The following is a 15,961-nucleotide window of genomic DNA, read 5'->3' on the forward strand; positions in this document are numbered from 1 at the left end:
ACGTAGACGTCGACGGTTCTCGCAAAGTGGCACGCGCGGACGTTCGAATGCAAGTTACCGTGGTTCGGCACGAGAACGCATTTAGACCGGTTTACACGGATGGATACCGAACGTACGTGTACACCGATAGAAGAAAATTCGCGCGACCATACTCGCGATTCGAGCTGCAGTATACTCGTCTCGTGCATCTTGGCAACGGTACTTTTCGTCAACCAGGCGACAGACGCGTATCCGAACTTGCGAATTTCGCCACTCGTCGTTAACCGTAACCGCTTTTCCACGAGGTACAAGATGTCCGGTGTTGTTGCAACATTTATCATCGGGACACGAACCGTCAGGTTCCGTGGGACAAAGGATCCGAGGATGCAGGAAAAGAAGTCGCAGAGGCGAGCACCGAGAGGTTGCCACAGGTCCGCCTGCCAGAGGCTAGCTAGTATTTTGGTTGAAAATTTCGCGAGGCACGTGGCATCGATTTAACGCCACTGCCGCGTCGCATCGCGTTGCGTCTCGCAGAGTATTTCGGGCGACGATCGGCCTTCGCCGGACGATCGATCGTAAACCAACGGCGAAACGAAATTTTCGATGGAAAACGGCGAAATGTGGACGATTTCGTAACCGTTTGAAAACGCGAAGCAACGTTCGAAACGGCATAGAAAAATATACGACGATTCGTATATTTTGGATGCCGCGAAAGAGCACGAGAATCTCAACTTTTTAACATCCACGCGTGTTTCGAACATCGTTTATCGATTCGATCTTTCGTCGATAAATTTAATTCGAGTCGTTCGGTCCCTCGCCTCTCTGCTCCTTCGATTCGGCAGACAAATCGAGTAAGTGAGATTTATTCCCGTCGCTTATCTTATCAGACTACGTCATCGTTTTGAGAATGCTTACCGGCCGATTCTCTTTGCCAAGCGGCCGATCTATGAGTGCATCGATGTCAAAGCGATCCTGTCTGACGCAGGATTTTTTCCAACTCTGTATACGTTCCCAGCATAGGTGCATAGATGTATATATATGTGTATCTTGATTGATTTTCCTTTTTTCCGCACGGCGTTATCGAGCAGAAAAGGAACGTTTACGCAGAGGTAGAAGATATCGGTGGCTTTTCGCGACGACTGACTGGCTGTCCCATTTCTGTAATTCCTTTTCCTTTATACCTAGTCGGATCTGCTCTGTTCTCGCTCCGTTTCATTCGTCGCAGCTCAAAGATACGAATGTCGGTGCTTTTCGCTGTTCGAGCGATATTTCCGACCATGTGAGATTTCGAAAAGTACGCGAAATGGAAGAAAGGTCGGGCCGAGTGTTTGCATTTCGAATAATTAACGACGACCGCTGGAAAATGGCAACCGAAAGTTCGCCGGACGTTGAATACCACGTTCGAGTTTATATAATTTTATCGTATCGGAGCGAACAGGAAAATGGACGGAAGAGCCGCAACGAGCGTAAAAATCTCCTGACCTTTCGTTATCTCCGCGAGCGCAGATAAACCGTAGCTCGGCAGCGAAATTTTCACGTTTCCGGACGATTCGACGAGGTTTCGCGGTTTCTCAAATTCCGGTTAACACGAGACGTTCGAACGACGTGGTCGGACACGATCCAAAGAAAACGAGAACCGTGGCGATAAACCGGTCGTATCGGTCGCCGCGTAATCTATCGCGATACTAACGCGAGATCGCTTAAATAGCTCGAACAACCGGACGCCGCTTTCGTTCGTTTCGGCCGAACGTTTTCCATTTGGCAAAGCAAGGAAAATAATAGCTCGTTCGAAGCGGATCGTGGGCGGTAGGTCGCGTGGGCCGCGACTTAAAGAACGCCACGAAACTTTAAAGAACGTCGTGGATGCAAGTTCTTTAAAGCTCGCCGATGGAAATGGGCAACGAGCCGGACGGCTACGCGAGTGGAAGCGTAATCGACGAACCGTCAACGGCAGATACGTTTCGCGTCGCATCGCGTAGGCGTTTGTCTGGTGTCCCGTTGGTTTCAACCGCGTGTCTCCCTTTCTCCGCGGCGGTCTACGGAGATGCGGGTTTGTCAGAGTCGAAAACGCTACACACGGACGGATCTCGCGCTCACACGGTGTGTGTAGGTGCGGTCGGAACTCCGATAACGGCACTTTGCACGAGGAAACCGACTATTCGCGTTCGCGCACCCGACCGACGATCGCTTGCGATCGACAATTCAGTCGCGACAAATCGCGTATTCCATTTGTCGTAATAGCTGGTCGAAATATTCCGCAGCTCAACTTTACGCGATTTTCTTACAATCGCTCCTTTCCTTGGCAATTTTTAAAGATCGGTACTCCTGCGAAATTTCTATCCAGCCAGTCGTCCAGGCGAGTCGTCCAGGCGAGCTTAATTCGCGGTTACCGCACCGTTTTTCCGTTTTCCCGACTGGCAAAAATTATCTTTCGCAAAGGTGTTCGTCGCGCGGCCTCTGTATCGATTACCCCGGTGTCGAATTCCGCGTATCGATACGTCGCTATCCCTTTCCGGGTCGATCGCGTAACTAGAATGGTCACGCTATCAGTTTGATTTCCTCGTGCACGAGACACGTAAAACCGGTTCGAGCGTTCGATATCTAGCGCTACGATCGATTAAACGTTAGCCAGTGGTCGCCGTCGGTACTCTTCGACCAGCCTCGGAAAACACGCGTCCCCGCTGCCAATTTATTTTCACCCACGTCATAGTCGACGATAATCCGTTTCCCCCGCCGCTTCGTTTCTCTCCTTTTCTTCGTTTCTCACGCACAGTACACCAGGTTTACCGCTCGTTTTTCATTCTGACAAAGCGAGCATCGCCAAACCATCGAGTATTCCGCGATAGCTCGTTAAATACCTAACGCGATTCTCCTATAAACGATTTGTCCCTCTTCGCGACACTGTCTCTGTTCCTTGTCGCGTATTTCCGGCATACCTTTCATCGCTGCACGTTCCGCAGCGGTCCGTTCGATGGAAGCTTCGATCGCGCGATTCCGATCGAACGTTTCCACGATACGCTGTTTGCAAAACGTATAGGAAGGAGACAGTTTCATCGATTAGACGAAGTAAGTTGCATTCGGCGTATCGGTTAGTCGTCTCGATCACCGTTTAGTGGGGAAACGAATCGCTCGTTGATCGATTCAGCGTATGATACGTTTGAACGGTTCGGGGAACGAGGGGTGGATATCGAACGTACAGCGACGAGCAGCATCGTCGATTAAAATGATCGACCGAATTTACCGCTTCGTCGAGATCCGTGTGGTACGATACGACGTATTTATACGTCGCAAGGGTTTGCAAGTTCGAACGAAAGCAAACGTGTTTGCAGAATCGGGCGATCTATTACGCTAATTGGATCGCCAAACGAAATTGTCAGCCGTGATAACGGTTATCGTTAATTGGAATTCGGAATTAGCGGTGGTCGCAAATTTGCTGGTATTACCAATGCGTCGCGTGCCACGACGCAGCACGTGAACGTACCGTGTAAGAAATTTATTTAGTTCCTTGTTTGGTAAATCGCGAGCATAAGCTTTCTGGCGAAAAGAAGGAAACAAAGTTACAGTAACGAGCAATAAACGTAAGCAGAAGGGTACGAATAAACGTAAAAGAGAATATGTTACGGGAGGAAAATACAAATATATAAGAAAAATAAAAATAACAAAAAGAAAAGAAGAAATGACTGTAACGTTGATCGTCCTAATCTACGGTAAGATCCAGAGAAGAGATCGTCTCGTTCGGAGATACTTTCGACACAGTTGCGTATTTTTGGTGACGAGATCGCGAGATCGGAGAGAGAGGATCTTAAGGAATTGTGTTAATTGAAAAAATGTTAAAATATTTAAAAATTAAATGTAAATTTAAAAAATATTTCGTAATATAGTTCGTATATTGGTAGCTTCTCTTTACGATAATTTAGCTTACAAGTATTGTCAAGTATTTCAAGGCAACTTCGATGTCCTTAATTAATCTCTCAACACAGACATGTTTTTCAAATTATTAAATTTATATCATACACGAAGACTAAAATAAAATATCAAAGTTCTTTAAACGGACAAACGTAAACTATAATTCAGAAATCTTTATAATTGATATTTCGACGTTGAAATCCTTAAGATCGTCGATTTTTACAATTAGATCGTTAGAGTCTCTTGAAAATCAAACCGAAAGACCGGAGTATTGCGTAAAGACGCGAGCGATCGTTAAAATTAATAAATCGAAGTAACAGAACACTGTCAGTGCGATTATTGATGATTTTAAATAAAAAGAGAATCGTTGTTGTCGCCATCGTTCTCCGGTACTGCAGTTGTATCGTGTTCAGTGTGCCGAGTACGGGGTCATAGCCGCGGACCCGACTCTGAATTGGACGACCAACCGCGCACGTGATACAAATCGCAGGAATTTGTGTTGAGTTCTTTCGATAATTCGAACGTACATGGATCGATAGAGAGACCATACGACGCAAGCACGTTCCAAGCGAGGTATAATCAACGAATTGTACAGAGTTTTCGACGTATTGCGAATGGATCGCGGGAAATCCATACAGAATCCAAAGATAAAACCAAGGAGCCCGTTTGCTCTGTCGACGATGCTCGGAATACGTTTGGCCTCTTACGATTTCTACTAAGTAGCCGAGTATCGTTAAGAAATCGTACGGACACAGAATCTTGTTGCTAGTGCGCGACATTCTCATCGCGCGACGCTTCGGTATATTTAGATACAGTTTATTGCAAGTGTACCGATTTGAAAGCCTATTAAGGTCATCTTGTAATTCAAGTGCCTTGCAGTAATCGCCTATCCTCGTGAACAACTTAAGCCCGCAAACAGGAGAGGTTTAGCCTTATGAAATATATCAGGTAGGTCGTTGATAAAGACGATGATAACGAGCAACGGGGCCAGATGGGAGCCTCGAAGCGCACACCCGACGAGGCAAGAATTGGCCGCGAGAAGCAATTGCCAATTCTGAGACTCGATTTAAAACGTAATCGCGAAGCAAACATAAGAGATTACCGTTGATTCCAAAATTGCACGTGGTTTAGCGGATAAAACGCTATATGGTCGAGCGGATCAAACGCTTTGCCAAAGTCGGAGTATGGAACAACCAGATGAAATTCACTGGGTTGTCCCGAAAGTTTCTTTCGTGTTATAAGGAAATAATAGATGCGCGACATTTTTTGTTTTACATTACTTTTGCCGAATTACGCGCGATCCATTTTGTTCCATTGAAATAAAGACCACGGCATTCAGCTTTCGTGTTTAATTCGTATAAAGATGCATTGCCCTGAAAGAGACGTTTGTAAAGCAAAGACGCTTTCGCGACGACCTAATACCATCAAGCGCACGTGTGACGTAATTATTAAGTAGGACGAAATCAGCGACTGTAGATCTGCCAGGCGTGGAATCATGTTTGCTGAAATGACACATAGTTCCTTGATAGTTGGCATTAATTTAGCAACGGCGATAATCTTCTCGAATAATTTCGCGAATGAGCTCGTGATTGATATCGGTGTGTAATTCATAACCATCGTTCCGTCACCGGATTTCCATATAGACGCGATTCAACTAGACTGCCATTTACACGGCAAGATCAAAATCGACGATTAAAGATCAATGGAATATTATCCGTAGAGATCGAGACACGACGAGATCGATGACTTTTTGTAAAAACAAGAGGAAGATACCATCGTCTTCGGGACCTTTGTCGGCGTTCGTACGATCAGTCGCGGTAAATACATCACTCGCGTTAGCCGATAAATCGTCTAAGTGAAATCGGGCGAAGCTCGCGAAGTTATCGATGGAGTGCGAGCGACGACAAAAAGAGGAGCACGCCGATTGAAAAAATGCGGGCGAATGAGTCAGCAATCGATTCGTCGGGTTCGGCAGTCCGATTCACCCACTTCGCGCGAACGAGAATGCTGGATCGTTGAATCTGTAGGAGCTAACGATATTCTGAAACGTTCGCGGACAGGGTGCTTTACACAATAAGTGTACTTTATAATTACACAGTAAAGATCGGCTAGTTCGTCTTTGATAGACACTTACGTTGGCGTCTGAGGTTGGAACATTTTAGACAATCGCGTAATCACAGTCAGAGCACGTTTTTTTCTCCTCGATTAATCTCGTAGGTTCGCTAGAAAACCATCGCGAGTAGGAAGACGCGAAAATTGTAATCGAACGTCCGTCAATATCGTTGTAGATAGAAAGAATTAGGCGCTTGATCAACACAGATAAATGAATCGTAAAATTGTGCTGGTTAATACCGTTTAAGTAATTAATTGCCACGGAATAACGCGTCTTTAGAATCAGGTCGTAAACCGTAGAGTAAATAAGGTTGCAGTCGGCTGCACTTGTAACGAACGAGCTCGCTGGATGATAGGAGTCAAGAGGAAGTAAATGATCGAGCGACGTAAGGAGTTCATCGATGGGAGAATTGAAGAACATTAGGTCTAGTGTATTTCTAGATTAGTGATATCGTTATGTCGCTTCAAGTCGTACAAGTCGTAGAATTCCGCGAGTGTGCTAGAGACGAGGAAAATGCTATTGTTCGGTAACGGGGGATCTGGCATCAGTCGCAGCAGGCGATGCCACATTAGGTAAATTCTGATTACCCACAAAACATACTCGAGGTTTGTTGCGAACAACAGACGGCATCTCGTTAATATGTGTACAGTAATGGCGAGAATATGTCGATGTCGAAGTAACTAGTTCGACAAAAACTCTACGTCTTTATTTATGTATATCCGTGACCTGGAGATAGCTATTACGCAGAAATATTCTAAATAAGGAGAGGTACACATTACTGTACCCTTGAATATACGTTGTGTTTTGGGTTGCAAGGTCTAGGAACAAAGGAACTAATAAACAGATTTCTATTTACGTTTCTTGTAGCCTCTAGCCAAAGCTATAAGCTTAACTTTTTTGGTAATGTCACTTTGCTATAAATATACGAACGAGCTCTCTGTCGATTCCATTGTATCGTAATACTAAGAGAATAGGGATCTGAATTAGAATAAACATATACATTATACTTATACCTTTAATTATTTCAATATATTTTTCTGTTACAAACACATCCACTCGTTCTTGAATCAATCAACCTCAACAGTTGAGTCATTTTGCTATAAATATACGAACGAGCTCTCTGTCGATTCCATTGTATCGTAATACTAAGAGAATAGGGATCTGAATTAGAATAAACATATACATTATACTTATACCTTTAATTATTTCAATATATTTTTCTGTTACAAACACATCCACTCGTTCTTGAATCAATCAACCTCAACAGTTGAGTTAGGTGGAACATAAATGTCAGCGATAGTCAAGTGCGGAAAAGATGTTCCACGTTATTTAACGCTGGCCTTACAGTACGAAACAGTAATTTAACGATAGATCCGATCGAATCGCGTTTCACTGCCACTGTGGCTTCTGATATACTCAGCCGATCTCCGTCCTAATTCCATGTGGAATGGCTCGACTACGATCTACAAAGACGAGGGGCAAGGATCTCGTTGCCATCCGATCGTACAAACATCCTCTACCGTTCCTTCTCCATTATCTTATGTCTGTGTATTCCGCACGGATGTTCCCATGTGACGTATCGTGTATCCAAGTACCTTTGGCAAAGCGTAAACGTATAGCTCGATGAGGACAGAGTCACTCGTTCGTTACTGGTTGAAAATATCTTACGCTGCACGTAGCCTGCACATTTCCATCGATACGAGACTTTGTTGGTGGACGTGGAAAAGAGCCGACGACCGCTTTCTTTCGCTCGGCGAGTCTCGTAAAGACTCGCGAACAGTCCGTTAACAAGCGAATCCGCGCCAGCGCAAATGCGGTTATCTAAATTTCAATTCGGCATTGGCGATGGTGGTCGGTGATGGTATCGCTGGTAACGACGATGGTGGATGCGCGAGATATCGCGGGGAGGATGGTAGATCAGGATTCAATGAATAGCGCCTATAACAGAGGAAAAAGCAATTTTCCGACGCGTATTCCGTTCGCTAAAGTAGCACATATCGATATTCATGGCCCGGGAAACGATCGTTATATCTCGGCTGGTCCCTCTAACGAAAACGGTTCTGTATGTTCCTGTCGGAACGTTTATTATTGCTATTTTATTCGTTAAAATAAAAATTTGGAAAGTTTCGTTAAGGTAGGCGTAGAGTTGCAACGTAGAAGCGCAACACAGCTGTGAGATCGTAAGATACAAAAGGTGCGATTAGAGCGATTTTTGGAGTTACGCGTTCCTTTATCGCTAATTTGCAAGTTTACACGATGGCTTTCGAGCTTCTCGTCGATTCCCCGATACTTACGGAACCGCGAACCAAAATTTTCCGCTTTCACGGTTTTCCATATTCTTGGAAGGAATCCAAAGGTTTCTCCTCTTTCTTCCTTTTTTTTTCCTAGCTTTCTAACACGGTACGAGAACGCGGACGCGCGTGCCAGACACGATTCCAGCGAGTTGTGGATCCACGACGAGAAACATGGTCGTTATATCGTGGAATATATCCACGCCCGAGGTAAACTGGAAGACCGACTATATCCTGCAGGGACTGCACGGTCACGAGTTCATACCCCAAAGTGCCATAAGTATCTGCTATCTGGCGAACGTATCTGGCTGTTTAGCGAACGTGCTTAGACACCTATTCCGCTTAGTGCGCCATCCGAGAGCGTTGCAAAGATCTTCTTCCCCCGAGAATCGACGCCTCGCACGCCCGAGATTCCGCGTTTCCTTCTCTCGCCGATCGTCGAATCACGTCGATGCTCTGTACGGTTTGCCTTTTCGTCGCGCGGATCTCGCTCGCGCTTTCTTCCGCGCAGCCACGAACATCGAGATCGTAATTCGTACGGAGAATCGTCGTCGATCAAATCTAATATCCTCGGTTTCTTCGTGACGAAAACCAAACGGCTCGCTACACGGCGAAAATAAGTGCCTGCTTACCGCGTATGTAAACGTACGAGCGAGTATGCGCGTGTATACGCGTGCTCGCGGTGAATGTTTACGTAGGCGAACGTGTAATATGGGTGGTGATGTCAGAACGAACTGCTCGTCGTGTGCTATACGCACGAGAGAGCTAGAGTCTTAGCGTACGTCAGCTACGTGCCAACCACGGCACCGCCATCGTTCGTAATACTTTTTCCCTGTGACGAACTCGAATCTTAATCCTTTAACGAGAGAGGACAGTGTCTGCGTATTCGCTCGCGATATCGTAACGTCGCGAAGAAACGCGCGTTGCGACTCCTAAGGCAAACACAGATTAACACGCTGACGCCGGCGTGTACCACCGGTGGGTCACGCGTGTCTGTCCCGTGAAGCGGCGTGCATTCGGCGCCACCTCACAGGGAAAACCCTGAATATCGGCGCCGGCGTCAACGTGTTGAAATCGCGATCGAACTTGCGCTTTGATCGGTTCGTACACGTACGACGTAAGTATCCGGACAGTGTATTTGATGGATTTCGGGTAATTCGCATTCTTACGGTGTCCTACGATCTTGATGTTATTCTTGGACGATGTAAACGATGTTTATTAGCAGATAATATCGATAGAATTGTTAGGAAGACAGGCAAGAGGAAACGTACGTAGACTAAAATCATCCGAACGCCTGTGTTGTTCTGCTCTCGTGCTCATCGGTCCTTTGTATTTGTTTATTTATTATAAAATCGTACTATAAGGAATTGTGCGTAATATAAAAGCACGCCGACGCAGTAAGAAGATAAACACAGGAAGAGAAATATAAGAGAGCAGATAGGTAAGGAAACAAAAGAAATAAGAAGACCCGGCAGGCGAACGAGAAAACAGAGGAAAAAGAAAAGAAAATAAACAGGGAGGAATAAAGAAACGCGTACCGTGTGGATTAATAACATTCTGAAAACATATTCGCGGTCAAACGTGTTACACCGATTCGATTCGACGTACAGAAATTTGAAGATTACCTGCGAAAAGGCTCTCGATGGCCTTGCACGTGCATACAAGTTGATTAACTCGAGAAGTCGAGGCCAACGGACGGTAGCACCCAAGTATGAACAGAACTAGAAAATCCAACGCAGGTGTACGAGTTTCAAGTTGAGCCTAATTAAGATGGTGTTATAGTTACGATCAGCAATCGCCATCCTCTGTCCCAACCTGTACGCGACAAATCTCAAGATGCGACGCTGAACACTACGATGGAACAACTACCGCGTATTTTAGACCAGGTCTAGTTACAGCGCAATTCAGTAGCCTCGAGGTACTGGGATTTTTTAATTTAATTTGTTGCTTTATTTATCAACGAAACGTGGAAAGATCCCTTCTTGCAAGAAGGTGATACACGGTAAGAGGAAAAGCAGTGTTGGGCTACACATACAGTCACTGTGATACCAAAGGACAAACGCGTGTACGAATACGTCGAACTTAAAACTACCCGGACCTTCCGTATGAGATCGCCAATTGAAGTGGAAAAAAGTTAATGCCATTGCACAAAGTGTTACCTAACTTGCCTATACGAGTCCATAGCGTTTATGTAGCCAAATCTGGAGGAGAATGCCGCAGAGTGGAATAAGGAGACCCAGGATGCTGTATGCAAGTTGACGAAACTAAGGAACTGTGGACAGTCGATAAATCGATTAAAAATTTTAAATAGAAAAATTGCTTCGTCAGCCAATCGCCTGGCAAACGAAATTTATATTTAGCTACGATAGAAGCGTCACGAAGGTTCGTTGAGTGGCCGGATTTATAAGCGAGAAACCTCGGAGAAATGTGTTGGATTCTCTCTAGGTGGTTTCTGCGTCTAGTCGTACGGGATTGCCATTTGACGTGATATCCTGGATACGAAGGAAGAAGTTGGAAAGGTGTGCGAAAGAAGCTGCCAGATTCATCGGTATCGCCGATTCGACGCAACAGAGTCTCTCCGCCGTGTTCGTAGCTGTGCTCGACGGGACGTAGCTTCCGGGAAGACCTCGTAAGAAAACATTTGCCGCAGTTCGATGGCACGCCGTTGTTGATCCCACTCCGCAGCGTGCCAAGTCATTAAAATCTTGTTGTAACAGACAACAGTCCGACGTGTTCGTGATCTGCTTAAATACGTTTAAGTTGTCGATGTATAGCGGGAAGCGGCGATATTGAAGCTCTTTGGCGATGTTATTAACAAACAAGGTGAATAGTAGAGCTCCCGAATGAGATCCCCGTGGAACATCCGAGGTGACATCGATCTGGTATTAAGCACAGACCAGCAACCTTACAAGGTCACGCGATCAACTCGCCAGCCAAGGCAGCAGCGGCTTACGGAAGCCTGACGAATACGATTTTGGCAAAAGAATTCCATGGCACGCTGTATCCAACGGCCTTCTCAAAATCGGTCTGAACCAGCGATATCGGTGTTCACTCGACCGAAACGATCGAGACTGGCCGAGACATTGTGACAGTTTCGGTTACGTAGGTTGGTAACCGTAGACAGCGAAGCCATAAACTATCGTCGGAGAAAAATAGATCAGGAGAAGATCGGAAACGGTGGAGAATTTGGTTTATCTGGACTCGACCACGGCAGTTAAAATTGTCGACTAAAAATTCCAGCGAAGTTTCTAGCTTCCTTTAGACCGCGAAAGAGACCAGAGGTTGGATTTTATAATAATAATAATAATGGTACTATTTATTTGTAACTAACAGGAAGGGAAACCCATTTGTACGCGTAGTTACGTATCAGAAGACGGAGTTGGAATAAAAAGTAACGATGCTACGTAACAAGCGATATATGATAAATGGGAAAGAAAATAATAAGATGGAATATACAATTGATTATTACTGTATATACGATAATATATATATATACACAATAGCTGATAGTTTGAAAGAAGCTACAGATTTACAGAAGATGCGAACGCTATTGCAAAATTGGTTGGCGATTAATATTATTTTGGTAATTCCCATTATATATACAGAATTATTTGAATGCGTGTACGTAACTTTGGTATCATTATTCGAAAAACGCACACGAAAGCTGCAAAGTGATTTTTTAACTGCTATCGAAACTCCCCTTCATCCATGGTGAAGTCGTCGCCGGTGAGCGTTGATCGATCGCAGCGATAAACATTATAATTCAGTGACTAAAGTTCAGACCAGAGTAGATACACATAGCAGGGTGAAGCGACGTTTCGACTAGTAAGATGACGTCGCACGATCGAAGAGTGGAGGAAATTTCAGCGGCTGCAGCTCGAATACTTCCATGCGGTGACTGCTTACATCTCCATTCAATTCTAATTTAATTCGTGCAAGTGTTTATGGAAGTTTATATATGTCGTCGAGGTTATTGGATGTATGAGCAGAGGAACGCGTGGATAAATTCTAAAGTAGAAAATATATTTTAATACAGAAGCGTAAGTACAACTAGCAATATAATTTGAACTGGTCCCGATCCGCACGCTAACGATGTTACCCTGTAACTGAAAACCCCGAAGCCATCGTTGCCCGTCTACTGTCTATGGTCTGCCTTCGTCCCAGTCTATTGTCTATTCGCTGTCGATGGCTTCGGTGCTTGAGAAAACTAAAAAGACCGGATGTAGAGTTTTCTTAGAAGTGGTGACCACTTCAACGATGTACAACTTCGCTGCAGCGTTTTTAATTGCGATTACCGATCGAACAACGTAATACGAGAAGATACAAGAAAGATAGATATACAACAGTCGAGATCGCTATATTCCGATGCATAAAGTATAGTTGAGCGCGGACTAATCGGTATTCTACGTATTCAAGTCGTAAGCCCTTGGACAGGAGGGGAGCAACATCTTACCCGATGCAAACGCTTTGGTGATACGCCGATATAATGGGAAAATTATGCGTTTCTCTTTAGAGCGACGATGGCTTTAATACCCGTCCAAAGATGCAGAAATATCAGACTCTACAGGAGACGAAAGTATGAAATGGATGGCACGGTGAAAACAGTCAGACTGGAGACAATATCATGGGAAACCGTATTTTTATCATCTTGATGCCACTGTGTCATTTCTATACGTACGTTTACGCTTACCTCCACTTTATCATAATTTCGTCCGTGTTATTTCTCAACGGACATCGTGGGGAAATAACGCGAGGATAACGTAGGGCGACGTAATGAATTCCTAAAAGAAACTAAAGTAAGATATTTATGCGAAATTGCCAGGTATGTAGACAAGTGTCCGAATGTATACTTACGGACGGGAATGTACATAATCTCGCGCATAGATCCGTTCTTCTACCCGGGCGATCACGTTCAAACTTCGCGTCTTTCCACTTAATCGTTTTCTTGGCGAATCGTTGGAATTCCACGAATTTCGAAACTCTGTTTAACAGGCGATTCTCTGGCGACGCGGACCTCTTAGTAGGAAAAGGAAGGAAAGTTGCGACTTTATCGATATCGCGGCCCCCTTTGGATTATGTCGCTTTTCGTGGAATATCGTCGAGTTCGTATCAGAGAATCGACGCGTTCCGCCTGTCACCTGTCCAAACATTGCGAAATCATTAAATCGGTCGACCGCGTTCCATGGCTATTTTCGAAACGGCACGATCAATTTTCTTCTGGAAATACGACCGGATTCGGCTGGAATCGACGAGGCGCAGGGTTCGTTGGCACGAAACACGACCGGCGTACGCGATTCATTTGCATGGCAGTTTGGAGAAACGTATCGGCTTGATTAACGACCATGTGCTTTCGCGCGCTTACAGGTGTTCGTATAGATCGCTGCAAAGGCGTCGATCGCTATTGCGCGAACAAACAGGTGTGCCTGATCGGAGCACGGTTTCGTCGCTCCTGTCACGCGCTCTCCGTTTCACAGTTTCGTCAAATTAACACGCATCCGCTAATTCCGTGACCCAGACTCGGCTCGTCGGTTTTCAAAAGCCACGAACTCGCGCTAACCGCGCCTATTTCCCCAGCAGAGGGGCGAAAAATTATCTGAAAAATCGGTGGAACTGGGGGGACGCGTCTTACACGCTTTCGTCGCGTCGCCCCTCGAACAAACTGAAGATCGCGGTTGCTCGAAATTGAACGTAGAAAGTAGCCTAAGAACGAAAGGCGACCGAGCGGAGTTGGAAACTGTAACTCGTACGATTTAGATATTTCCGTGGCAAGCGCAACCGCGTATTTCGCGTACATCGGTCAACACGCGACCTAATTTTCCATAATTTCGTGTAATTTCAGATAGCGACCGATACGACCGTGTCCAGGTTCGAACGAGCAGCTGAATTACCGTTTACGCATTGGTCGTTCGGCGCCGAGTAATCGTTTCGCGCGATAAAGCACGTTTAAGTTGTAAAGATAAACCGTGATTTCCAGGTTTCCCTGGACGAGTATCCCGCCGTATGTACAGTACTACCGTGTACTTACGTAAATACGTTCCACTAGGTTCCCGGAATCTTTCGTTGCCCGCGACGCGCGTAACGCGCGTGTCGAGCCCGCGATTCGCACCGATCCCGGTTTACCCGCTTTGTCGGCAAACGCTATAGTCGGTGAAGTTCAAGGTCGTTGGATCTGGAAACGATAGCTTCGCGACACCGCGTACCATCCGTTGTGCCAGCCATCTTTCGCCGAGGACAACGACGATTAAATCTTGGCGCGGAAAGGCTGCCTCGATCGTAAAGCTTCTAGCAGCTCAACGAGATCTCTTTATTTGTGACAAATGGCCGGGGAAGGCACGTAGAGGGATGGCGTAAAGGGGCGAGGAGGCAAGGGAGGGAAGAACGTGACCCAGCATCGAAACCATATCGCTCATAATCTCTGTTTGGTTTCGCGGCAGAGAATTCGATCGGATCGTCGTTAAGATAACTAATTTATCGTATCGACGTAGCACCGCGAACAGGTAGAATCGTGGAATCGAAGTAACGCGGCAGAGCGCGACCCACGTTCGATACGCGTAAATTCTTCGCCCTGGACTAGCCGCATTGGTGGAATACGGCGGCGGGAAAACGTAAAAGCGGCGAGAAAGCGGAGAGAGAAAGGGACGAATTTCGAGGTTGCGATCGCGTTTATATCGATCGATCTAGTTCGACTGGGTTTCCGTTCGATCGTCCGAACGTGCGCTTTTCTCGACCGTTAACGAGATACCGGCACCGGCAATATCGACGCCTCGATTGGTAACTTTAGCGTAATCTATTTACCAAATCGTGCTGGAACTTTGTCAGGGAATAACATCGCTGGATATCAGACGCGATAGAAGATATAGGAGTAGAAGAGGCGAGGAGAAGGCGAGGAAAGCAAAGATCGGAAAATCACGAGTCACGTACGCCGGAGAATTATCGACTGTCAAGTTTTCTAATTAGCGTCGCGCGGGACGCGCGCGCGTCTTCCAAGTGACAGGTCGGTGACTAACCGCAAAGTCGCATCGATACCGCGCCGCCGTCAACCATCCGACGAACACGTACACAACGGAGAGCGTCGGTTTCAGAAAAACTTTCGGAATCATTTAATTAAACGAGCAGCGAGCAAATTCGAGATAACGGCGTAGCTGGAGCAAGCAGTTGCCACGATAACGAAGTTTCGACCGACGAAACGATAGATTCCAGAGAACTTGGAAGGAAGCGCCGGCTGGGAAAAGAGATTATCGAACCGACCGGCCTATTAATTACCGGAGTTGCAGGGAAAATTTCCACGAAAGCGCGGTAGGGCAGTATCGAGGGAAAAGAGAAATAAAGAAGAGAGAAGAGAAGAGGAGAGAAGAGAGAAGAAGAGAAAAGAAACGGCAAACGCGGTAATAGAAGAAGATAAAAATCGAAAGGGAAGAGCGGGTCGATAGCTTCTTCGATCAGAGTGTTAGAACGCGTTTGCCTGGCACGGCGCCAGCAAACGTCCGAGAACGTAGATCGCTTTTCGCGTTCTGTGCGAGAAGGTGAGAGGCATCGGTCGATCTTGGACGATCGAAGGAACACGACGAATCGTGGTAAAAGCTGTGTCGCGTCGCAGTGCCGCGAGAAAAGAGAGGCAAAGTTGAGAGGTTTTGTTGGAGCGCGATACGTACACCGATAGAGATAGAGCAGC

The 15,961-nt window shown here is 45.9% G+C and overlaps 1 protein-coding gene and 1 long non-coding RNA gene across 2 annotated transcripts in view; both read left to right on the forward strand.

The window, feature by feature from the left end:
• LOC112213419 overlaps positions 1-15,591 on the forward strand; it is a 16,838-nt gene extending 1,247 nt beyond the window's left edge. The window contains exon 2 of the long non-coding RNA XR_002947314.2: positions 15,109-15,591. This is a non-coding gene — a long non-coding RNA (uncharacterized LOC112213419). The remainder of the gene's footprint in view (positions 1-15,108) is intronic.
• The window catches only part of LOC100742105 (cysteine-rich motor neuron 1 protein-like), a 159,018-nt gene that overhangs the window by 51,554 nt on the left and 91,503 nt on the right, over positions 1-15,961 (forward strand). The gene's annotated exons all lie outside the window — the stretch shown is intronic.

The sequence above is a fragment of the Bombus impatiens genome, unplaced genomic scaffold (genome assembly GCF_000188095.3).
Source record: "Bombus impatiens unplaced genomic scaffold, BIMP_2.2 scf_0647, whole genome shotgun sequence".
Lineage (NCBI taxonomy): Eukaryota > Metazoa > Arthropoda > Insecta > Hymenoptera > Apidae > Bombus > Bombus impatiens.